At 51.1% G+C, this 24,323-nt stretch overlaps 1 protein-coding gene across 1 annotated transcript in view; it reads left to right on the forward strand.

Annotated features, from left to right (window-relative positions):
- Window positions 1-24,323, forward strand: part of MYOCD (myocardin) — a 238,849-nt gene that overhangs the window by 51,569 nt on the left and 162,957 nt on the right. The window lies entirely within an intron of this gene.

Raw genomic sequence — 24,323 nt, forward strand, 5'->3', positions numbered from 1 at the left:
GTCTGCATGTGCAAGCGTGCCTGTGTTTATCCCTGTGAACATGTGGTTTGTCAGTGGAGGCACCTGTAGGGCTTATTCCTGCATGGATCACATAAGATCCAGTGAGCACTGGTGTGGTGCTGCCTTGGGACGTGCTCATCCAGAGGGAATGCTGCCGCTCTGATGCTGTGAGCACAGCCTGAACGGCTCTGAGTTCCAGGAACCAGCCCCCAGTGAGATGAGCACTGCCTCTGGAGCAGCTCCCACATAAACAGGCTGGAGAGGCAGGAGTGTGGCTCCTGCCCCGTTTCCTAGGAGCGAACTGAGGGAGATTAGGGGAAAAAAAAGTCCTTCTATGTAGAGAAAACAAGTTTTGCAGAAATAACTAGTTTTCCATTAGATCTTTCTGATTTTCTATCACAAAATGAATGGGCTGGAACCGCAGTTTGGCCTCTCACTGCACATCTCCTGGCAGCTGAGCCGCTTGGACTTCCCCTGTCCCCATCCCCATCCTCCTCCAAGGGCTGTCCCCAGCACAGCCTCACCCGCAGGTCTCTGTGGCCAAGGACAGCCTCAGCACAGGAGCTGGAGGTTCTGTGCTTCGATCATTTCCTGCAACCCAAAACGTGTGTGAGGAACAGGAATGGGCTTTGCAGCAGCTTCAGAGCAGTTCCCGAGGGGCGGGCAGGGCCCGCACGGGGTCGCAGGGTGATCTGGCTGTGAGGAACACATTTGGGAGGGTTTGGGGAAGGTTTGAGGTTGGGGCCAGGGCTCAGATGTAGCAGGAGAAGCCTGCAAAAGAGGCAGTTTGATGAGTGCTGTAGCTGTGGGCACTGAACTTCATGTACTTTGAGGTTTCTTCCAGCCTGTGGCCATGAAACTCAGGTCAGGGTTATGAGCAGAATTCCTCCTTCTCCAGGTGGTCCTATGGGGCAGGGAGCTCTGCCCGGAGGTGCCAGCCCTGAGCATGGCCCTGGGCCCTTTACTTTGTGACTGTCCAAGTCACAAGTGTGCCAGAGGCAGTGCTTGGCTGGCTGGGGAGCGCCCACCTCTGCAGGGAGCATCTCTCTGTGTTTGGAGAACTGACAGCACCTGCATGGGAAGGGGCACTGCTGGCGGCTCCTGGGGTCCCCCAGCAGCTCCGTGTAGCTGAGGCACAGGCACATCTTGGCATGAGCACTGCAGGGGCAGTTTGCTGTCTCTGGTGTCCTTGTCACACACAGGGAGGATGGAGAGCAGCTTGTCGGGGTGGTGGCATCAGTGTTATCCACCATAGGGTGGGGAACATGATCCCAGACAGTCGGACAGTTATGCTACTGGGGTGAAATCCCACCCAGCGCCAACAGCCACTGCCACACACAGGGCACAGCCCTGGCCTGGGGCACAGGGGAACAGACCTACCACCACGGTCCCCATCCTCCCCTCGCAGGCACAGCACCGCAGGACAGGCAGCGATGGGTGGACAGGCCCGTCCCCTTCATGCTGGGATGACCACAGGTGGGCCAAGGGTCTGCTGAATCCATGAGGAATTTTGCCCATGACATCAGTGGAGTAGAGACTTCGCATCATTCTATTTAAAGAGACTATCTAGAGCAGCTTTGGCAGTCCTGCAGGGGTGACATGCCAGATTCTTTCCCAAATGAGAGGTGAAATGTGCCAGTAGAATTGCAGTGGGAGCTGGGCTTGGCCTCCTGACAGGCAGGGATCTGGCAAGCTGCTTATCAGGTCGGTATCCACCACTTCAGGGGAGCAGGGAGCTGCTGACACCATGCCTACCGCCCTGCTGGCTCTGCACCTAGTCTGGCCTCTGAAATGCCCTCAGCACCTATGACGCCTTTAGTACCAATAACATGGGTTACCAATGGGCTGCATCAAAAGAAATGTGACCAGCAGGTCAAAAGAGATGATCCTGCCCCTCTACTCTGCTCTCGTGAGACCGCACTTGAGCACTGTCTGCAGTGCTGGTGTCCTCAACATAAGAAGGACATGGAGCTGTTGGAGCAAGTCCAGAGGAGGCCGCAAGGATGATGAGGGCCTGGAGCACCTCCCGTATGGAGACAGGCTGAGAACATTGGGGCTGTTCAGCCTGGAGAAGAGAAGCTGCGTGGAGACCTCAGAGCAGCTTCCAGTGTCTGAAGGGGGCTACAAGGATGCTGGAGAGGGACCTTCATCAGGGACTGTAGTGATAGGACAAGGGGTGATGGCTTTAAACTTAAAGAGGGGAGATTTAGGTTGCACGTAAGGAATAAGGAATAAATTCTTCCCTGTGAGGGTGCTGAGGCGCTGGCACAGGGTGCCCAGAGAAGCTGTGGCTGCCCCATCCCTGGCAGTGTTCAAGGCCAGGTTGGACACAGGGGCTTGGAGCAACCTGCTCTAGTGGAAGGTGTCCCTGCCCGTGGCAGGGGGTTGGAACTGGCTGAGCTTTAAGGTCCTTTCCAACCCAAACCATTCCATGATTCTATTATTCTATGATTCTAAGATCCTCAGACTGTGAGGGCACAATGATGATGTACCAGTGGGGGAGTGCTTGGCTTCCTTATCTCTCCCAAGGCCTGGCTGTGTGTTCATAAGAAAAGTGTGTGTGTGGGGGGGAACTGAGAAAAGAATTGAAAAAATGAATTTTCCAATTCAATATACTGGGAGGTGGGGCTGGGATGAGCCATGTCACTGTGCCTCCAACACCTCTTCAAGCTCCATTGGTTTTCCCCAGAAAATTTCCAGGAGAAGTGGGCAAGGAAAGGCTTGTGCTTTGGGGCCAGTGGCCAGGGAGGGTTTCTGAGTGCTCGTCTTGGTGTCAGGGCTCCTCACGGGGCTGCTCATGTGGGAGTTTTGGGTTGGGCATTTTCCCTTGGATGTTGCTGTAGAGAGCACATGGGAATAACCTGAAGTAGAAGCACTTCAGTGGAAAGATGCTGTTTCATGAAGTAAATTTGCTTTGTTCTTTATTTTTTTACTTTGTCTCCCAATATGCCATTAGATGTTGTTATGTACCAGGCTTCACGTTGGTACCTTTGGTAGAGTAATCAGGCAATATGGAAGTTCTATTTTTTAAGTTAAGTTCTGTCCCAGTGAATGTCAAAACTTTTCCGCATGAGTTTAATGAGCATAGGAAGGGAATTCTCAGTGTTGGCATTCCTATGCTTGCCTCCTTGTAGCCTGATTTACTCGTTTTGTCAGGATAAGTCATTAGTCCCCATTAGTGTAGGGGAAGTTCTGACTCTACCCACGCACCAGCATCTGTAAACCAGTGACTCCCTCCAATGCCTGTTGGGCTGAACCCACTATTAGCAGTTGCTTTCTCTCTGTCTCAACAGTAAAACTAAGTTTATTTTGCAAGGAAAATGATGACTGTTCAGCCTGGGATAGGGGATGGGAAGATGCCTGTCTGTGACTGAGGGAAGCAAAACTCCTCCTTCACAGATGTGAGAGCATCATTGTTCAAGTCCCACTCTGAAGGTGGGACCAGCACTTCCTCATCAAGCAGCAGTTTGCACCATAAAGCTGGGGAAGGGATACCCTGGCATGGATTTGGAAAGCATTTGTAGGAATCCTCTGCACAGCCCCACTGAGATCCCATCTCTTGTGCAAAGCTAAACAAAGTGACGAGAGGCTGACAAGCCTAAAGGGCAGGAGAGCTACAAGTGGGAAAACCAGCTGAGCAGAAAGGTCACTGTAAATAGACAAATGCTTAAAGAACCATGGAAGTAGAGGAGATGTAACTGCCTGTGGCAGTACAGCTGAGAGCCCCACAGTGAGTTTAACTGGAGGAAAATGTGGGCTGGATATCAGCAAAATCCTATCTTTCAGGCAGCAAGATCTATGGGAGCAGAGTGGTTTCCCAGGGGATAGAGCAAGCGCTCTATTGCTGGAGTAACTTAAAATTGGATGGGACAGAGTGCTTGGGAACATGCTGCAGGAGCTAATTGTGGGGCTGTGGCTGTGTGAAAATCCAGTGTACATGGAAAATACACGTTTGCTGCAGGGGGCTGTGGCTGTTGATCAGTCAGTGGCTCAAGGGTTGGAGTAAATAGAGGAGAGAGGCTTTGGGTCTGAGGGAGATGAGTGCTGGTCCCTGCTGAGCCACCAAGAACATGGGGTCAAGGAGCTCTACAAGTCCTCACACCACCCTGCACAGAGGGCGTGTGCTGTCTCTCCATCCCCTCCTGGTGGGACCCCAGCCTGCCTGTGTCAGGCAGGAATCTGGAGGGGTTTGTTACCTGGGAGGGGTGTGTGTGATCTCTGCCCACCCCAGCTGCGGCAGCCCCACACCATCACCTTCCTCCACCATGGCAGGGATGTGTCAGTGCCGCGGTGCTGCTGCAGGAGGGATGGATGCTGCGCTTCCCGGCTGGCATGTGAGCCGCTCTCCTCTGCAGCGTGCTGCGGGTTCACAGTGACTCGCAGTGACTCACAGTGCTCTGCTGGCCCTGCTAACCTCTGCGCTTGGCTTTCAAACACCAGAACAAACCAGTGCAGCTGGGCAGCGCTGCTGGAGCTGCAGGGCTGAGCTCTGGCCCCGTGTGCCGGGAGGGAAGGTGCAGGCTGCTGTCACCCTGCTCAGGGGGGAACTGGGACATGTCCTTTCAGCTGCAGCCGGGCTCAGTGTGAGTTCTGTAACGGGGAGGCACCTAGGTACCCTGTCAACGGGCTGCTGGCACTCACTGGGTCATCAGTGATGGCTTCAAACCATCGTACCCCAAGTGCTGTAAGGGCCTGCTGTCACCCACATGGGGATAGGCACCCTGTAGCACGGGGGTGAGACTGCTCGTGGTCAGCCATGGCCTGGATGCCAAGCTCCCACTGTGGATTCCCTCCACGATGCCCTCCCATTGATCACCATGGGCTTTTCGCTCCATAGTGGTCAATGGGAGAGCACCCCATTGCCTGCCCCCACGTCTACCCCACTATGGAAATGCAAAAGGTCTTCTAGTGTCTGCCAGGACATGAGAGTTTTGAGCTTGTTGTGGGACCGGTACAAGCTGCTCCCCAACAAGCTCAATACTCCCTGGAGTCCCCCTGCCCAGCAGTAGACTGTGCAGTGACTTCCTCAACCCCCTCCTGAAAGACAACCCCTTTCCTAGGCCTTGCAGAGTTAAAAATAGAGCCTTGCTTATGGAAAGTTCATGCTGGAGAAGAGACTGAGCAGGACGCTGCTGAGATTCCCATCTGCACGTAAATCAATCCCCGCGCTCCAGGCAGAGCGGGCAGGCAGGAGCAGGACAAGCCCCCGGCACACTACGTGTCCTCTCTTCATTAGAAAGAGGCTGTTTGGGGAAGGTGCTTCACTTTCTCTTCATCAATGGGCAAGCAGGGCAGCGGCCGGGTTATGACACCCAGGCTCTAGCTGGATCTGAACACAGTGATGAGACCAGTGTCCTCTTCCTGGCTGTGGGCTCTACCAGGGTGAAGGGTCCTGCCTGTATGGGCTGTGGGTGAGACCCGCACTGCTGGAGCCCCACGGGTGCATTTGCAAGGCAGGCAAGCCCAGCACTGTGTCGCTGCTCTCCCTGCAAGCACAGGTCAGGATTCATGCCTGTGGGTTCCAGCATGGTCCAGGAAGGGGAAAAGGCTTTGGGATGCTCTCTGCCAAATGGTCTCTCCTCTCCATGGGTGGCTGGGGTGCAGTGGGAGAGGGGTTAAAGCAGCCTCCGGTGTGCTGTGGGTGGGTGCTCGAGCCACTAACAAAGAATAGTAATGAATGGAAAAAGTGAAGTGTTTTTTCCCTAAAGCAAACAGCTCGGTCAGATTAGAAGCTCAGAGTGTGCTTTACCCAACTATTAATACATTCCTCGCTCATCTCAAACTAAACAGCCACACTGAGCTCCAAGTTCATAAAAACAGCATCAAATCCATGAGAGCACAGTACATTTATAGTGTCAGCCAGTAAAACTGCCTGCTGGAGGTGATGGTACCCTGGTCCTCTGCCAGGGAGACACAGGCTGGGCCAAGTGAGAGGAAGACCAGAGTGAAGGGACCCTGGCCCTCCTCAGCAGGGGCTGCTGGCGGTGTGGAGGCAGCCTGGAGGAGCCCCTGCCACTGCTTAGAAATACTGAAACACGGCAAGCTGGGGCTGCCAGGTCCTGAAGCTTGTGTTCTGTGGCTTGAGCACTTGGTCTGGGATTGGCAGGGTTGTTGGATGGGCTTAGTCTTCCCAATAAACATTCTGCATGCATCCCCCCTACTCCAGATTGCCATGTTCATCTCCCCTCCTAGGTATGATTCTATGATTGTAAGGAAGGCCGAGGAGGGCAATGGCTGCAGTGGATCAATCCCAGTGCGGTGCTGCCAACAGGGAAAGATGGGCAGGTTCGTGCTCCCCCATATGGAGTGGAAGGACCGACCCCATTGAGGAGCTGTGCCTGGGTGCCTGTGACACACAGCGTGCTGGAAAGGCAGCTCCTCTCAGCCCCTTTTGAAGCAAAGGAGATCCCTGCTCCTTGCTAACAAGCGCTGAGGCAGCCAGATGCTTGCCAGACCCCCACAGCTGTGCAATCCAGCTGTGCAATCCAGCTGTGCAATCCAGCTGCAGCTTTTCCTGAGCATCAGCCATGAATGGCAGCATCCCCTTTGCCTTCTGCAGCCTGAGGCTTGGTGCACCAGGGGTCTGCCCAGACAAGTGTTTGGCAACTGAACGAGGGCTGCAGCTACTATAGAGAGCCAAACAGAAAGTGTTCAAAAGCCAGGAATACCCATAAACCCTCCCCAGGACCACAAGGCTGTTGTCCTGGGTGGCGGTCTTGAGACATGCTCTTGTCACAGCTGGGGTTGGGCAGAATCCCAGCCTGGTTTGTATTGAAGGGACCTTAAAGCTCATCCAGTCCCAACCCCCTGCCCCGGCAGGGACACCTTCCACTAGAGCAGGTTGCTCCAAGCCCCTGTATCCAACCTGGCCTTGAACACTGCCAGGGATGGGGCAGCCACAGCTTCTCTGGGCTGTTTGGAAGGAAGCTCTAATTCCTCTTCTTTGACCTGACTCTGAGAAAACTGAATCATTTCCAAAAGAGCAAAATATTCAGGAGAGAGAAAAAAAAAAATAGCCATCTCAGAAGTAACAAAACTTTTCCTTTTGTCCAGGCTGCCCATCACACAGCTGTGCCCATCACACAGTGTGTGCCCATCACACAGCTCTGCCCATCACACAATGTGTGCCCATCACACAGCTCTGCCCATGACACAGCTTTGCCCTGGCTCTGCCCCTCGCTGCCCTCTGCCCGGGTTCTCCTGCTCAGTGGCCACATGGCTCCCATGGGGCTCACCCGATGTGCTCAGTGACTCGAGCTCCGATGGGGGATAGACATGGGCAAGGAGCCCAGCTCACCGGGCACACTGGGAATGCTGCGGATGCAGCACAGCAGCTGGGGCAGATGCAGGGTTAATGCCAAAAAAATTGTTGGGAAAAGGAAAAAAAGAAATCCCTTGGAAAACTGTGGGCTTGGTCTCGTAGAGGTGCATTTTCCTGCAGGATAAAGATCACTGTGGCGCAAAGTGGAGCTCACTTGTCCTGCAGGATTTATTCTGGTTTATTCTGTGTTTTGTGTCCAGCTTCTCAGCGGGGTTCACTTCTACGTGCACCTCTGCAAAGGCCACCAAGCACCTTAGGAGGGTTTGAGTGCCGCGGCCTCACATGCGTCTGGCAGGGCATGTGAGGCTGGCAGGGATCTGCACAAACCTTTTCTGGCTGGTGAACAGACACTTGCCAGGGCGGCTGTTTGGAAAAGCAGCCCCTTGCTCACTAACAGCCTGTGTTAGGGAACAAATGAGGCTTCTTGCATGACAATTTAATATACATTTTCTGAGCAGTAACAGTGCAGCCACTTCATCCTGCCAGGGACTAGACCCACACTCGGAAGGTTTGTTCTTAGACCTCTTTATACCTAATACATGCTGAAAAGATCCTATAAAACGTGACAGGACACAGGACCTGGTCCAGAAACTGCTGCTTATTAAATCATCTGGGTGGCAGAGGAAGGAGCTGATCGGAGATGAACTGATAAAGCTCTGGGAGCTGATCAGAGATGAACTAATGGCTCTGGGATCTGATTGGAGATGAACTGTTGGCTCTGGGAGCTGACTGACCTCAGTGTCATGTTCTGCCCCTTTTTTTATCTTTCCCACACATTGCAAAGAGCCAAAGTCTGAAGTGATGCTATATATACAGCTCTCTGTGCCATTCATCTGGGCAGCACGAAGCCCAGATTTGTAGGGATCTGTCTGGCATTAGCGGATCGAAAGGTTATGTTATTGGTACATTGCTGCACATCCAAACCATGAGTCATCATTTCCAGAAAGCCAAAGACTTACTTAAAGAGCCGTGATGCAAATTGTGTTTCCCAAATATTTTATTCCTAATGCAACTCTGGACATCGAATCTGGGCGTGCAGTTTATGAACAGCTGATCTACAGCAAAAGGTTGAGGTAATGGGTCAAAGCTGCCTCCCAGTTTAGCCTGATTTATGGACAAAGTAATTTTGTTATGAAAAATAAGCATACAAAGTACTTGGATGCTACAGTAAAACCATAAACAGTGCGCGTTGCCGTCCACATACAAGAACTAATTGCATTATGCAGCAGAACAGAAAACAGGCTGAGATGTGCTTGCTAGTATTTCATACTGAAGTGTGATTGCTAGTCTTTCATATTGCTAGTTGTTGTTGTTATTATTATTATTATAACTGACAAGGGTGAAATAGTTTTTAACTAGATATGTTTTGGAACTTCCCTGGCACCCTGGATTCCAACACTAAACCATCAACATCACGCCCCTGGGAGTTAGAAGAAAAAGCTACAAACAAAACCCAAATACAACTTCCCAACCTGGAAAAAAGGGCAAATATCCTGCCAAAACCATGAAATTTCAATGAAACGGCAGCATTTTCAGGATGCTTTTTGCACACACTGTCCACACCCCATGACATGATGGTGAAGCTGCCAGCATCCATTGTGTGACCATGTGTGTGCCCAGTGTGGGTCTGGCAGTGGCAGTCAGGGCTCTCCTGGGTAGTCTTGGGTGAGGGACTCTTCCCAACGGGCAGGACAGAAGAGCCCCTGTGTTTTGTGGAAAAGAGAGTTTAGGTGTGTAGACAACCAACCTTGTCACTGCAGTTGTCCTTAGGGACACAGAACAGCCCTTGGATTTACTATTTATCTTATTCAGCAAAAGCAGTCACCTCTCTGGGAGTCTCTCAGGCCATACTCAGCCTCATCCAGGTTGGGATGAGCACCATGTGCACCAGGAATGTGCACGAATGAGCAGCTGGAGCAAGACATGGCAATGGCCAGCCTTATCTACAGCTATGCAAGTGATAAATAACAACTGTCCTGTGCCTGACTTACCCCTTGCCAGGCTGCTGCTCCCTATTCCCACGGTGCCAGCTCTGTGACTCGGCATCCTGATGTTTCTCAGAGCTGAATTGAGCCGAGGTGACTGAGGGGGTGGATAAGCCCATTTTGTCTCTCTGGGATCCTCCATGGTATCTATTCTAAGGTTTGCTGTATCAGGCTCTGGGAATGAGCTGGGAGGCTGCCTCTCGGGCTGCCAGCAGTCCCTGGGGATCTTGTGGCTACATATGTGCTCTTCCCAGGTTGCATGGCCATGGTTCCTGATGGGGGAGATGCTGCTGGGGCTTTGCTCAGGCTGGACCTCCAGCAGGCTGCGTGCTGGGCATCTCTCAGCTGTCCTGAGACCCTGGAAACCAGGCTTCAGACTGAAATTCTTAGGCATGGGTCTGTCATCTGCATTCTGCCTGACTAAACATCACCTCACAGCTTTATCAGCCAGGTCCTGGGGTAAAGGAAGGCTCCCCCAGTGTGCAGCATTTCCCTGGATGCTGGTGATGGTTTTACTCGTTTTACCATTTACTTAGCCTGATGCACGGGTACATAGGTACAGGTGTGCAAAAACCTGGAGCAGTTTACTCCTTACTTAGCACACAAGGTAGAGAGTTTCCAAAGGGGATATTTCCTTTCCTCTCCCACATGTTCTCTGAGGTCATGCCAGAGTGGGTTTTCAGGGAGTTTCAGGCTCTGTCTCTGGTGGTGGGGGATCTGTGAGGCCACAGAGTTTCCCCATGACTTTTGCAGTCACCAACTGTTGGACCTTGCTGGGCCCACGACCAAAGAGAATTTCTCCTTTTAGGACTGAAAGAGGAAAGAAAAGGAAAAGAAATGAAGAAATCTACCCCAAAGTTTAATTTTAAGAATGGGAGCAAGATGAAAATACAAAAATAGTTAAAAAGGAATTCAAAAGAAAAACTAAATGGGTAAAATATTTACAGAAGGCATAAAAACTGTTTAAAGGCAAAGTATTAGAGGCTTGAAATAAAGATATACAACCAATCTTGAATGTGCTAAAATATCCAGAAAAAAACCCACATAACACAAAAAACCTGCCATGCTTTAGGAGTGAAAGAGGTTAGAAGAAGAAAAAGAGATTCATCAAAAACGAAATAATTTCCAAAGAAGGAAGCTAGAATGGACTGCAAAGTATGTCTGTGAGATGTAATACCCAGAATAAGGACAGGCCAAAAATATTTTTAGGAAAAACTTGCTAAAAGCATAAAAGCCAATAATAAAACATTTCTCTAAGCATAAATAGTAGGAAGCTCCTCAGAAAGTGGCTGTGGCTCAGATCTGTGTAGGAAAAGTCAGAAGAACGTTAATGTTGCAGTGGAAGTGGGAAGGAGAAGGAAGCACTCTGCAAGAAAGCACCTTACACTGTTCCTATCCTTTATACAAACCCCCGCCCCATAACCAAGGGAACAGCAAGAATCAATGACTGTTTCTCAGACCGAAGTGTCAAATGTGGAAGGACTCTTGAGCTCTAACCTCAGCTGAACCTAATGTAGCATTTGGGAAGATGATTGGCCTGAAACCCAACATCCCACAGCGAGGTCACACTCAGCACAGGCACTTGCATCCCCAGGGAGCGTGAGCCCTAACCCTAACCCTTCCCCTGCCCTGCACATCTCCTCACGTTAATGCCATCATTGCAACGCAAGCTATGACACCACCGTGGGCTCCACGTAGCATGGGAGCTTTCTGCACCTGCGTGGGTCACCTCTTATTCTGCTGCTTGCCCAGCATGGGAGAGCCAGGCACTGTGTGATACCCGTTCTGCTGTAGTGGAACTCTTGAATGCTGCTGCTAGCAAATCCTGTGGGTGCCCATCACTCCCCATTCCCCACCACCATCCTCTGTTTCATCCCACTGCCTCTCCATTATACCATTGGCTCTTCTCCCCAGGGTCACTGTCAGACCGCTGGCACCAGGCATGGCAGAGCACAGCATGGCAACATGCAGACCAGGGACACAAGAGCTGGGCTGGGATCGGAGAGGTGCCAAGGAGAGGGGAACAAGTGGCTCATGCCCATCCTTGGCTGCAACCCTGTGTTGTGGGCACCTCTTGTGGCCCCGGACCATTTTTGCATGCAAATAGGTAGTGAACTGCTGTTAGCCTGGACTGAAACTGGAATATCTTCAGTCACATCTGAGCCCAAACTGGAGCAGAATGGAAAACATGCAGTGGTTGGACTCCCTGCTAACTGAGCACTGGGCTCTGAATTAGCAAGTACTGCTTGGAAATCTGGGCTTCTTGGGCTAGGTCATGGAAAACATCATCTCAATAGGGGGCAAGAAAGGGAATCAGATTTGGGGAATGATTAGGGAACTGGGAACAAAACAGAAAATGCAGTTCTGACATGGTAAGTCCACAGCATCCTCATGCCCCGAGCTGGCTGGCATGTCCATTCCTGCGTCCTCCTCCTCCCTTCTCAGGAAAATTCAGAAAACCAGGAAAGGGCAACCACCATGACCACAGGCATTAACAGTGTCCTTAGGAACCATTAAATAGACAAGGGAGACATCTGAGGGGGGTGATAGGGGCTGTGAGCAGCAGACAGGAGCAGTCTGGTGAGGGTGGTTATGGGACCATCAGTCAGTGCTTTTTTCTGTTCAGGAACTAGGAGACACCCCATGAAGCTGTCAGGTAGCTGATGTAAAACAAACAAAAGGAAGTACTTTTTTCCACAACTCATAATTCATCATGAAACTCATTACCATGGGACAGTGTAAGGCCGAAAGTAAAACGGGCTTCAAAAAGCAATCATATTCAGGAAAAAAAATCATTGAGAATGTTAAACATGATAAGACACTGAGGATTAGTGAAGATAAGGCTGAGAACATTGGGGCTGTTCAGCCTGGAGAAGAGAAGCTGTGTGGAGACCTCAGAGCAGCTTCCAGTGTCTGAAGGGGGCTACAAGGATGCTGGAGAGGGACTCTTCATCAGGGGCTGTAGAGATAGGACAAGGGGTGATGGGTTCAAACTGAAACAGGGGAGATTCAGGTTAGAGATAAGGAAGAAGTTGTTCCCTGTGAGGGTGCTGAGGCGCTGGCACAGGGTGCCCAGAGAAGCTGTGGCTGCCCCATCCCTGGCACTGTTCAAGGCCAGGTTGGACACAGGGGCTTGGAGCAACCTGCTCTAGTGGAAGGTGTCCCTGCCCATGGCAGGGGGTTAGAACCGGATGAGTTTTAACGTCCCTTCAACACAAACCATTCCATGATTCTATGATTGTATGATAACCTCTCAATCTCCAGACCCAAAGGCTGGGAATTGCACAGAGAAGTATCACAGCAGAGATCCTTGCTGTCTTATGTAGTCCTTCAGCATATGTAACTGGCCACCAGTGAAGAGGACACACTGGCACAGGGGGATATAGGGGCTGATGCAGTATAGCTGTTGTATGTTCTCTCCTATTCAAAGCTGTCCTTGGCCTGAGGAGAATTCATTCCTGTCTTCTCCTTCAGCTTTGGTCTTTAACCATCCCAAAGATAGCCATCCCCATCAAAGAGAAATGAACATGATTCATTTGACGAGATGTAGACATGCCCATGTCCTAGCCTTCTGCAGAGGAGCTGGAAAACCTCATCTTGCCAAGGTTTTGCCTGACCTTTTGTTCTGAGCAAACAGGATCTTCTCAGGGCTTTAATTACCAGTCTGTTCTCCATTAGGTGTACAGGAGCCATCCTCTCTCCCTAGCAACAGCTATACGAGGCCAAAACACAGAACTAGGAATCTGCTGGGTAGCTCATAAGCAGAAGTTAGGAGCTGGTCTCAGGAGCTTCTTCTGAGTTTGATGTAGAAAGAGTAATTAATCCCCAGACTGATCCATTTCACCTGCCATAGCCTTCAGGTGAGATGAATCACTGTCTGCAGAAGTGCACCTTGACCTACCACCTCCTGGCCATCAGGTTGCTTACAACTGCCACCGACCAGCTCAGAGCCCAGGCTTTGCAGAGAGGACACATAGAATCATAGAGTCATTGAATCACTTCGGTTGGAAAAGACACTTCAGTTCATTGAGACCAACCATAAATCGAACACTGCCAAGACCACCAAGGAGGAGAAGGTACCCAAGATAACACTCGCTCCCCAAGAGGGAGCTGCTGCCTTCTGCTGGGGCAAATGCCACCTCCTGGTGCTGTCCCAAATGTGAGTTCTCCTACCAATGGCACCAGTGTTGGTATTGCTTGGGCCCGTGGGTGTGTGTTGGTGGTTACAGGAGACCAGGGACATCACAGCGACCCTCAGACACACACACACGAACACGCGCACCCCTGGCAGCGTGACAGGCAGCGGGAGGCTCTGCAGGGGCAGGGTTGGGTGGCGGGTGTCAGGGCAGAACCACCCCCCGAGGCTGTCATGATGCTGTAATCACACATGACTGTTGCAAACGGAGACACAGCTCTATAGCAACAAACACAGACATCTTCCAAGTACATTCAGTTCACTGCCCCGCTTCCCATCCGCCCCCAGAGTGGTGGATATGTAAATAGAGGATATTCTTAGCAGGGAGGATTCCCAAGAAAATGCCATGTCTCCTTGATGCAAGCAAGAATGTAGAACGCTGGCATGGGGAAACACTGAGGCCTTCCTAGTGACAGGATAGTCAGAGCCTTTGACACTCCCCAGCAGGCCCAGGGCTGGGGTGAGGGTTTGGAAACAACTGCTCTTTTCTTCTCCACACTGGTGACATTAAAAGGGGTGCGGACATTAATTAAGTAGCTGAGCTAGCCAGCGCTCAGTTCATAGAGTCATGGGATGGTTTGGGTTGAAGGGACCTTAAAGGTCATCCAATTCCAACCCCCTGCCACGGGCAGGGACACCTTCCACTAGAGCAGGTTGCTTCAAGCCCCTGTGTCCAACCTGGACTTGAACACTGCCAGGGAGGCACTGCACATCTAGAAGAACTGGTCAAAATTGCCATCAGATCGATAAGTGAGAAGCACAGACCAAATCAGCAATATAGCTAGCAATTAAGTTTAACCAACTTACAATTCAAAAGACACAAGACCTGCTAGAGCTGGAGGGAATTGTCTATCTGTCATGGGGATTTCTTTATGCACTTCTTACTCATACCTGGTATCAGCAATGTCTTTGGGGCCATGGGTACTTCCCACACAGAGCAGATGAGTGGTGTGGGCACCCGTATTTAACTGGGCAGCTGCTGGTGTCCTTTGATGTGACAACACACTGCCACACACTGTGTGTGATGGAGCACAGGGCAGGATAAGGCATCAGGGCAGGTAAGGGCTATCTGCTTACCTGCTGGCACCTGAGGCACTGGGAGGTGTGAGCAGCACCAGACACAGGCAGCGGGGTCAGTGCAAGGCAGGCTGAGACCCAGCGAGCCCCAAAATAGGGACCTCATTCCCTTGGTGGCTGCCATGCAGGCAGCATAGCAATGAATTCCCCAGGGCAAAAGGCATATCGTGGAAGCTGTGAAATCTGGGCACAGTTTCTCCTCAATGTGCCTGACAAAGATAGACATGAAACTCATGCTTCTCTCTGATGTAACAGGGAGAGAGCTGGGATGCACAAGCACAACAGGCTGCAGGGCACGAGGCCTCGCTGCTGGGGATGTGTCACTCGTTCCTGGCATTGAGGCGTGCGGACCGAGCACCCAGCACCTCAACTTCTGTCAGGAAGCAGGAGGTTTGGGTGGGTATTTAGTATAAAGTGACATGTCACATCACAGGACAGCACCAACAGCTGGGTCTTTTCTGCCTAGGCAGTGGTGCACCCTGTATTCCAAGCTCTGCCTTGGTGGGGTGTGCTGCTGCTTCTTGCCCTCCAAAACCTGCCTGCAAACACATTCACGTGCCTTGTCCCACCCTGCTGCCTGCCCAAGCTCTCTCCCACGTGCGGACACAGGTGGAGGACAGCACATACACACACACAGAGCTATGCACAGTCCTGACCCAAGATGCCTGCTTGATCCTACGCCTGGCTTACAGAGAGCAGGGGTGGTCGTGGGGGCAAGGCAGGCTCTGCCTGCACATAGAACAGCAGCAGGCAGCTGCCTGTCCTGCCCTCACAGGCAGTGCCTCAGTGTGGCTGCTCTGACAGCATCATCCATGTCCCACCTCACCCCTCCGGGGTGCACCAGCCTTCACCTCGCGGCTGAAGGTCTCGCAGGGCTGTTTGCAGTCTCTGGTTTCATAGAGCTCCATGTGTGCTGCTTTTCAACATCCTGCATAATGTTTTAGTCACATTTAATAACAATAAAATTCTCCTTCGCAGCCGCACGCTGGAAAATGGGGCTGATTTTACTAAAAACAATGAATGTGAATAGTTCATGGTCTTCTCGCATTACCCAGAGATTTATCACATCTCTTGCATAATTTAATCTCTACATCTGTGGGACACAAATGTTTTACATTTCTTACATTTATGGGCAGACATCGAAAACATCTGTGCAGGCCCAACGCACAAAAACATCTGGAAGACATCTCTGCCTTTTTATGACATACGTCTCCTGATCTTTTGTCTGGAACAAGTGTGCTGCTATCAGTAGTAGCTTTATGTGTTGGTTACTGGGCTTCCCGTTTGGGCTCTGACAGGCGCAGGGGAGAATGTGATCAGCTCTGAATTTCAGCCCATTTCAGCAAGTGGGGAAGCAATTCAGGGAGCTTCCCACCCACCCACGCTGTGAGAATTTGGACTGGGATGGAAGCAAGGCAGCCAGGGGTTGCTGCTAAGCCTGTGGACAGGACTGCTCAGGCTTGGAGCAGTGCTGAGCTGCTGCTGTCCTCCCACTGAAGCAGCCCAGACTGGTGCAGCAGAGTGGATTTTCTCTCTGAAACAGGACTTGTCTTGGTAGGGACTCCAGATGTGGGGCAGGCCAGCTGGCCTTCGGGGACACTGTGAGGGTGGTGAGGCACTGGCAAAGGCTGCCTGAAGAAGTGGTGAATGCTCCATCCCTGGCAGTGTTGAAGGCCAGGTTGGACAGAGCCTTGGGTGACATGGTCTAGTGTGAGGAGTCCCTGCCCATGGCAGGGGGGGTTGGAACTGGGTGATCTTAAGGTCCTTTGCAATCCAAACCAGTCTGGGATTCTATGATTCTGTATGGAGGGACCATGTACGCCCCCCACTTTGGACATATTATTGCTGCTGCTGTTAATATCCCAGCCCTTTGGGACTGAGACCTTCCTATGAGTGAGATGAAAGGCAATAACAGCACATGCAGATCATTTTTTTCACTGAACAGTTTCTGTATGTTCATAGCAGTGTGTCTGAAGAGAGTTTAGCTGTCATTCCTAGAGATTTTAGGCCCTGCCATGTGGTCATGGGGTGTGGAGTAGGCTTTTTTTACTTTCATAGTATGGATGGAGCCATTGGACCCACAGATGTGCTGTGGCTGCTGCTGTTTGCATTGGAGGTTTGGTTGGGAACTTGCTGTGGCAGATGTGGTGCAGAAGATGAATCAAAAGGTTGCTCTTGCCAGCACAGGCATGATGCAGAGGGGAGGCTGATGGGAAGATGCAGAGAAGCTAATGAAGAGGCTTTAAGGCACTGAGTGGAGTGACCAGAAGGGTGATGGGCTGCATGGGATAGAGCAGGAAGGTATGTCCTCAAAAGCAGGAACCCAGTGTGATCATCTGAAAAGAGTGGATAAAACATGTCACTGCTGACTGATAAGGGAGAGGGAGAGCTCAGAAGAGCTTTGGGATGGAAGCAGCATCAGCAGGGATGCAATAAGAGAGGTGAACAGCACACCAGGGGATTAGCTGCCACTGCAGTTATCACTTCACGTGTGTTTAATGTAAAAGCTGGCTTAAGCAGAACTGAAAGCTTGGTGGAAACCAAGAGATGAAACTGTCAAGTCTCTGCTCTGCTTGAGGTCATGCATGCCAGATACACACCCTGTATCTGTGTTAGTCCTTCAGTACTGGTCCATTGTGGCCTGGTCAGTGATGCTGGGCTGGGGTAAGCAAAAGCATCTTCCTTCTGTCTGGATGGAGACCTGAAAAACAAGGATGTGGTAAATGAGACCAGCTTTTTGCAGCCAGGCATCAAACACTCTTATTCCTGCTTCTCCTGTCTGTCCCAGGAAGGAGTCCTGGTCACCTGGAATGTCGGTGGCATTTTCTGCAGGGTGCATGGGCACTGTGGCAGAGGGGAGCAGTGTCCCATCTCCTACCACCCTCAGGAAGACAGGTGAACTGTGGTGTCCTTGCAGCCAGCCATTTACTTCCTTGGGGCTGGTTGTGTGAAGAGGTGACACACACTGTGCCACCCCAAAATACCTGCTCTTTTGGGCAGGCTCTCCCAGCCCTGTCCTGCCCTTGTTGGTGTGTGATCCCCTGGTATCTGCACTGTTCCAGCAGATGGGGGCTCCAGCACAGCCCTCCCTTGTGTAGTGAGGACCTATTTGTAAGGGCAGGGAATATAATGAGGGTTGAATCAAGCCACACCAATATCCCAAAGAACAGTAAACCTGTGAGTGAGACAGAGTGTGCTCCCCACCCCCAGCATACTCCACCTACCCTTGGCCCTTTTGGTCAGGTTTCCCTCTTGTCTTTCCACTGTTCCTGTTGTTGGAGCAAGAGCTGTCCAGGCTCCAGGCAGACCTGTCTCATGGCTGCTGGTGACTTCAGTTGTAGCTCAGACCTGGTGGGTGCAGTGAGTGGTGTCCCAGCCACTGCCCTGTGGTGCACAGGGTCAGTGATCTGGATATCTGCTATTATTATACCTATAAATATATCTCTATATATGCTATTGCTATTAATCATGTGCAAAGCAGCAGGAGCAGGACATCCCTAGAGGATCTTGTCCCTTTCCTTAGGAGCACTCACAGCTCCTGCCCTGTGCTCACACTCTTATTAAAGCAAGACCATGTGTGGGAACAGTGAATGGTGAGGGGAGAGGCTCACCGAAGGATGCGATGCGGGTGCCACTGGCAAAGCTTTCAGCACAGATACAAGCACTGAAAAGCACCATCCAGGTCTGTGGGACAGCTTATGAGTAGGAAGGTGACTCTGCAGCAAGTGACCCCCTGTGGCATAGCAAACATTCTGGTGTTCCAAATAAAGAGTCAATATATAATTTTTTTTGCTCGCAGCTGAGCGAGCACTTAAAAACCCAAGTGTTGAGGTCAGAACAGACAAAACTTGAGATTTCAGAAAATTTGAAATGCTTCACGTGAGTTTTGGGGGTTTCTTTGTTTTCTTTTCTTTTCATGAAAATTAAAACAAACCGCAGCAATCTGAAACTTTAAACCATGTGTTGCGGTGAGAGGTTCTGCACAGATGTGTGTGTGGGAGTTCTGTCCACAGCTTCAAATTGATACCTCTGTCAGTATATTCTTACAGCTTTACATTTTGACACATCTGCATTTTCCAGTGCCGAAACATTTTGCTCAAATTTTGTGAATAAATTCCCAAACTTTCCTGTTTACCTGGGCAATCCCATTTCCCTGCATTCTGAGAGAAGGTGGGATTACATGAGCAGATGTTGTTTTTCCATGGGATGTGATGTATAAACTCAAACTTTTGGAGACATCTAATTTCATCGAATAGTTGCGGTTGGAAGGAGTTAAAGCTCATCCAGTTCCAACCCCTGCCATGGGTAGGGACACCTTCCACTAGAGCAGGTTGCTCCAAGCCCCTGTGTCCAACCTGGCCTTGAACACTGCCAGGGATGGGGCAGCCACAGCTTCTCTGGGCACCCTGTGCCAGCGCCTCAGCACCCTCACAGGGAAGAACTTCTGCCTTAGATCTAACCTGAACTTCCCCTGTTTCAGTTTGAACCCATCACCCCTTGTCTCATCACTCCAGTCCCTGATGAAGGTCCCTCCCCAGCATCCTTGTAGCCCCCTTCAGACACTGGAAGCTGCTCTGAGGTCTCCACACAGCTTCTCTTCTCCAGGCTGAACAGCCCCAATGTTCTCAGCCTGTCTCCCTAAGGGAGGTGCTCCAGGCCCTGCTCATCCTTGTGGCCTCCTCTGGACTTGCTCCAACAGCTCCATGTCCTTCTTATGTTGAGGACACCAGAACTGTACACAGTATTTGATCAAATATAGCTGAATTTGCCAGAAGATAACTGGTTGGGAGCTCTTGCTGCAAAATGAGGTGGTTCAAACTTCTGAATGGTGGCTTTGAGGAGCTTTTCATTATGAATAATGCAAAATATCTTTCCCAAAACCTGTTCTGAGGAATTGCTGGCCTGTTTAAGCAGAGTGCTTGCAAAATCTTTGAGTGGAAGCAGACATCCTGGCAGTCAAATCAGGGCTTTGGCAAACTCTAAGCCATGAAGGGTTTACAGCAGAGCATTGATGGACTTTACCTGTCCATGGTAATGACAGAGCTTGTGTTTTCCATGGGGTTTTTTTCTAATACTTCTGAATCCCAGGATGGAAATAAGAAATCAGCACAGTAGCTTTTTCCATCTTCTTCCATGATTATGGGGAGACACGCTGAGCACATCATGGCTTGAAAAGTAAGGAGGTACTGGTAGGGGAAGAGGGAAGTGTCCATATCGTGCCTAATTTTAAGACAATACTGCAGGAGCCTGGCCAGGTTTGGGTACTGCTGGGGTGGTGAATGTGGTGCAGTGTGGGCCTGCTTCTACAATGGGAGGCTATTGCTGATTGAGTCTGCTCCTTACATTGGAATAATTTACCCCCACAAGCACCTCACTGGATTATATCAGCAGGATTGGAGCCTTGGTTGTACCCGGAGAGGCTGACTTGTATGTTCTCCCCAACCTGGGCCAGCGCCTGCAGGCTGGAGCAGAGCCCAGGGATTTGGCAAGCACTGATGGCTATCTATCTGGCTCCTGAATCACAGCTTTGAGATGCCAAACATTTGCAGCCAAAATGCAGCCAACTCCCAGATAACGCCCTCCAACTCCCCAAGCTGCAGGTCAAGGTGACAGAGCCTTCCCGTGCCCCTGCAGCAGGGACTGCGGGAGTGGGATGGTCCCCTGGTCCAAAGCTCTGTGAGGACCAGGAGGTTGGGGACATGCCCATCGCAGCCTCCTGCAGAGATGGGGCCTCCAGGGCTTTGGGAGCTGGCAGGAAGGATATAATGAGAACTGAGACTTGGCAGGAAAGGTCTGCAGGAGGAGAGCTCCCCGGGGGCAGCCACTGCTCCCCCCAGACACAATACTCTGCTGCTTCCAAGCACATTTTTCTCAGGCAGTGCTGGATAATCTGCGGGAATGTTAAACACCAAAATGAGTAACAAGCGAGGCTGGAGCTCCTCTGCAGGACAAGCAATGTTCTCGTGTTCCTCCCCAGGGGTAAGCGAAGGGTGGTGGAAGAGGTCAGTGTTCACAGGTCACCCAAGTGGCTCAACCCATGTTGAAGGCGCCTTGAACACTTTAAGGGTTTGAACAGTCTGGATGAGAAGAGGCTGGCAAAATCACTTCTGGGAATGTTGTTAACTTGCTTCACTGTTGGGAACAGCAGTTCTCCTGCAAGATAGGAAGAGTGCTGAGTCCACCTTGCTTAGCAGTTTAGCAGCCTCAGGGACTCAGCAGCTGTGCAACTCACAGGTCTGGAAAAGGCTTTTGTGCCCCCAGTGCCACCAGCCTGCCCTCTTCCCCTCCACAGCCAGACCCTGCGCCTGGGCAGTGGGATCGCAGCTGGAGGAGAGAAGGATGGAGGGTCTCTGCCCCGGGACATCATCTCCCAGCAAAGGAAATAGTCATCCTGTAGTCTGGGAGCAAAGGTTAGGTCTCCCACTGTGATGGTTCCTATCCCTATCCCAACATCCATGATGCTGTGTGGGGACACTCTGCAATCTGGATCCCAAAAAGCTTGGGGCATAGAAACAGCACCTCCAGTCACCCAGAAATGATTGGGCTCTGCTGCCAAAGCCACAGCCACTTGTATCCTCTTTTCACACTGGGAGACAAGTAGTGCCTGATGCAGAGTGACGTGCCATCTCATGGCTCCAGCATCATGTTCTCTGTGAGGGTATTTATAGAATCATAGAATCAACTTGGTTGAAAAGGACCTGTAAGCTCATCCAGTCCAACCGCTCCCCAGCACTGCCAAGGCCACCACTAACCCACGGCACTGAGGGCCTCGGCTACACGGTGTGTGAGCACTTCCAGGGACAGTGGCTCCAGCACTGCCCTGGGCAGCCTGTTCCAATGCCTGAGCACCCTCTGGGGAAGGAATTGTTCCTCATCTCCACCTAAACCTCCCCTGGCGCAGCTTGGGGCTGTTTCCTCTTGTCCCATCCCTTGTTCCTTGGGAGCAGAGACCAGCCCCCTCCTGGCTCCATCCTCCTGTCAGGCAGTTGCAGAGAGCGAGAAGGTCGCTCCTGAGCCTTCTCTTCTCCAGACTAAACCCCCCCAGGTCCCTCAGCCGTTCCTCATCACACTTGTGCTCCAGGCCCTGCACCAGCTCCGGTGCCCTTCTCTGGCCCCGCTCCAGCACCTCAATGTCTCTCTTGTAGTGAGGGGCCCAGAACTGAACACAGGATTTGAGGGGCAGCCTCACCATTCTCCTTCTGAACCAAAGCCAGTGCTTCGGGTGCTGCAGGGTCTCCATGCTCCTGTGGCAGCCCAGGCAGGGGATGGGGATGCTCTGCTCATGTAACAGGGTCCACAGGAATCCCGTGCCCAGGGGATGCTGGCCACCCCTGAGCCCTGCACGTGTCCATAAGTCGTGGTGGTGCACAGCTCCCAGCGCTCCAGCATGGAGGTGCATCCAGCCAAAGCCAAAAGCCTCTGGGGCTGTGGAATTAGGGTTTTTCTCTCACACAAACATAGTGTTTCCATCTTTTTTAATAAAGTGTTCCTGTTCACATGGGAATACCACAGTGCTTGTTTATTTATTTGCTTTTAATAACTGAGAAATGTTTCCTTCTGAAGGGTTCTCCTGGTTTTCTTCCATGAAAATCCTCCTACAAGTTCAAAGGGAATCATGAGGTGGGTTTAGTTGTTTTGGTTTTTCATTAAAATATCTGCTTTGTCAAAAACACCACTCTCCAGTAAGGGACAAAACCCCTGCCCAGCCCTGGGGCTGGTGCTCTGTGACACATCTCTCTGGTGCCCATCAGAGCTGCAGGCATTTGCGAACCAGCAGCAACTCCCTGTTCTGGGGGTGCTGGAACCAGCGTGTCGAGGTTGTTCGTGCTCCAAGCTGCTCCAGGAAACCTCCCTCGGATTCTTGGCGCGGGCCCGGGCTCTGTGATCTGGCATTGACCCTCTGAAAGGCACATGGAGGCTCATTATCATTTGCTAACCCAACTCCTGTTTTCATTCCTCATGACAGGAATCTGCACAGTGTTTAATGCAAACAGAGGAAACACATTTATTGCCCTTTCTAAAATATTCTGGTGTTTTAAAGCCATGTTCAGAAAGCCAGGGCGACTAAATTCTTCTGTCTCTGCAACCCCAGCTCTGAATACTTTATGCTCTCTGGTGGGAAAACATCTTTAAAACCTCTGCCTAGGAGATATTTCTTTTACACGTCTTGGACCTTCACCGAGGGGCTGCTGGGCTCAATGTAAGGTCAGTCATACTGTCTGCTCATAGGAACAGTAAGTTCTGTGCAGGAAGCTGTGCCTCTGCTGTAATTCTTCCCTGCAGAAACCAGGTTTGACAGTATCTTGATCTTCTCATGGCCTTAGCCAGATGTGTGCATCTCAATTAGCATGCATGTCTGTAGGGCTGGCCCTCCTCAGCCAGCACACCAGCAAATATGGGGGTTTCCATCTTTTAAAAGAGTAAATAGTCATTACAGAACTGCTAAGTGGAAAGCAAACATGACCCTAAGGACAGACTGGTGGTGAGTCAGTTGAGCTGCTCATGGCATGCAATGAGCAGCAGACTTCAGGATGAAACCTGGGACTGAGAGGGGTTGGGTGCACCCTCAGCAAGTTTGCAGATGACACCAGGCTGAGTGGTGTGTTTGATACTCTAGAGAGAAGGGATGAGATCCAGAGAGACCTGGACAGGCTGAGAGGTGGGACACCGCAAACCTCATGAAGTTCCAGAAGGCCAAGTGCAAGGTCCTGCACCTAGATTGGGGCAATCCCAATCATAGGTGCAGGCTGGGCAATGACCGGATTGAGAGCAGCCCTGTGGAGACTTGGGGGCATTGGTGGATGAAAAGCTGAATATGAGCCAGCAATGTGCACTCACAGCCCAAAAAGCCTGGCCACAGCATCCTTTTCACCACCATGTTCTGGCACAGAGCATTGGGACCTGCCCCAGTGATTTGCAATCTGATGCAGATGTGAGAGGAAAACACTATTATTTTAATCAAATTACAGCTATGTGCATTGCTGCTTAGAGCAGTCTGAAGGATAACACATTATTTTGAGGGTGCTTCACTGCCCTAAGTGCTGTGATTTGACATCAAGGAACCCACTTTGAACAGCTTCAAACATGTCTGCAATCTGTAAGGGTTTTGTAATGTCCAGTTTATCACAGCAGTGATTTACACTGTCATCCTTGCAGGAACTGAGAAATGCCAGTGAAACATCCAACATGTCAGTCACCCAGCATTTGCTGGGCCTGCTAGAAGGACTCGGTGCCACAGTATCACTGATCTTTGATGCTGATGCCTCTGATAAGTCTGTGCTTACACAGCTCTGCTTTTTGCCATACAAGTGAAATCTTAGTCCAGAAGACAGCAGCAAGTCTCGAGCCAGGTGAGCAGTGGTTTGCTGTAGCTCCAAGATGCCTGTTTGTGGGACAGCGTTAAAGAGAAAGTTTCCTCTGGATACAGAGGATTGCACAAGACCTCACAGGCGCCTTGCTCACCTCATGCCCCTCCATAGGAACATGGGCTGCTCAGAGCTTTGCCTTTTCTCCAGATCACCCCGTTGCTCCTGTGACACCAGGATCACTAAATAGAACATTTGGAGCAAGTCCAGAGGAGGCCATGGGGATGATCAGGGGCTGGAGCACCTCCTGTATAGAGACAGGCTGAGAACACTGGGGCTCTTCAGCCTGGAGAAGAGAAGCTGCGTGGAGACCTCAGAGCAGCTTCCAGTATCTGAAGGGGGCTACAAGGATGCTGGGGAGGGACTCTGCATCAGGGACT

This window comes from Strigops habroptila, chromosome 14, assembly GCF_004027225.2.
Source record: "Strigops habroptila isolate Jane chromosome 14, bStrHab1.2.pri, whole genome shotgun sequence".
Classification (NCBI taxonomy): Eukaryota; Metazoa; Chordata; class Aves; order Psittaciformes; family Psittacidae; genus Strigops; species Strigops habroptila.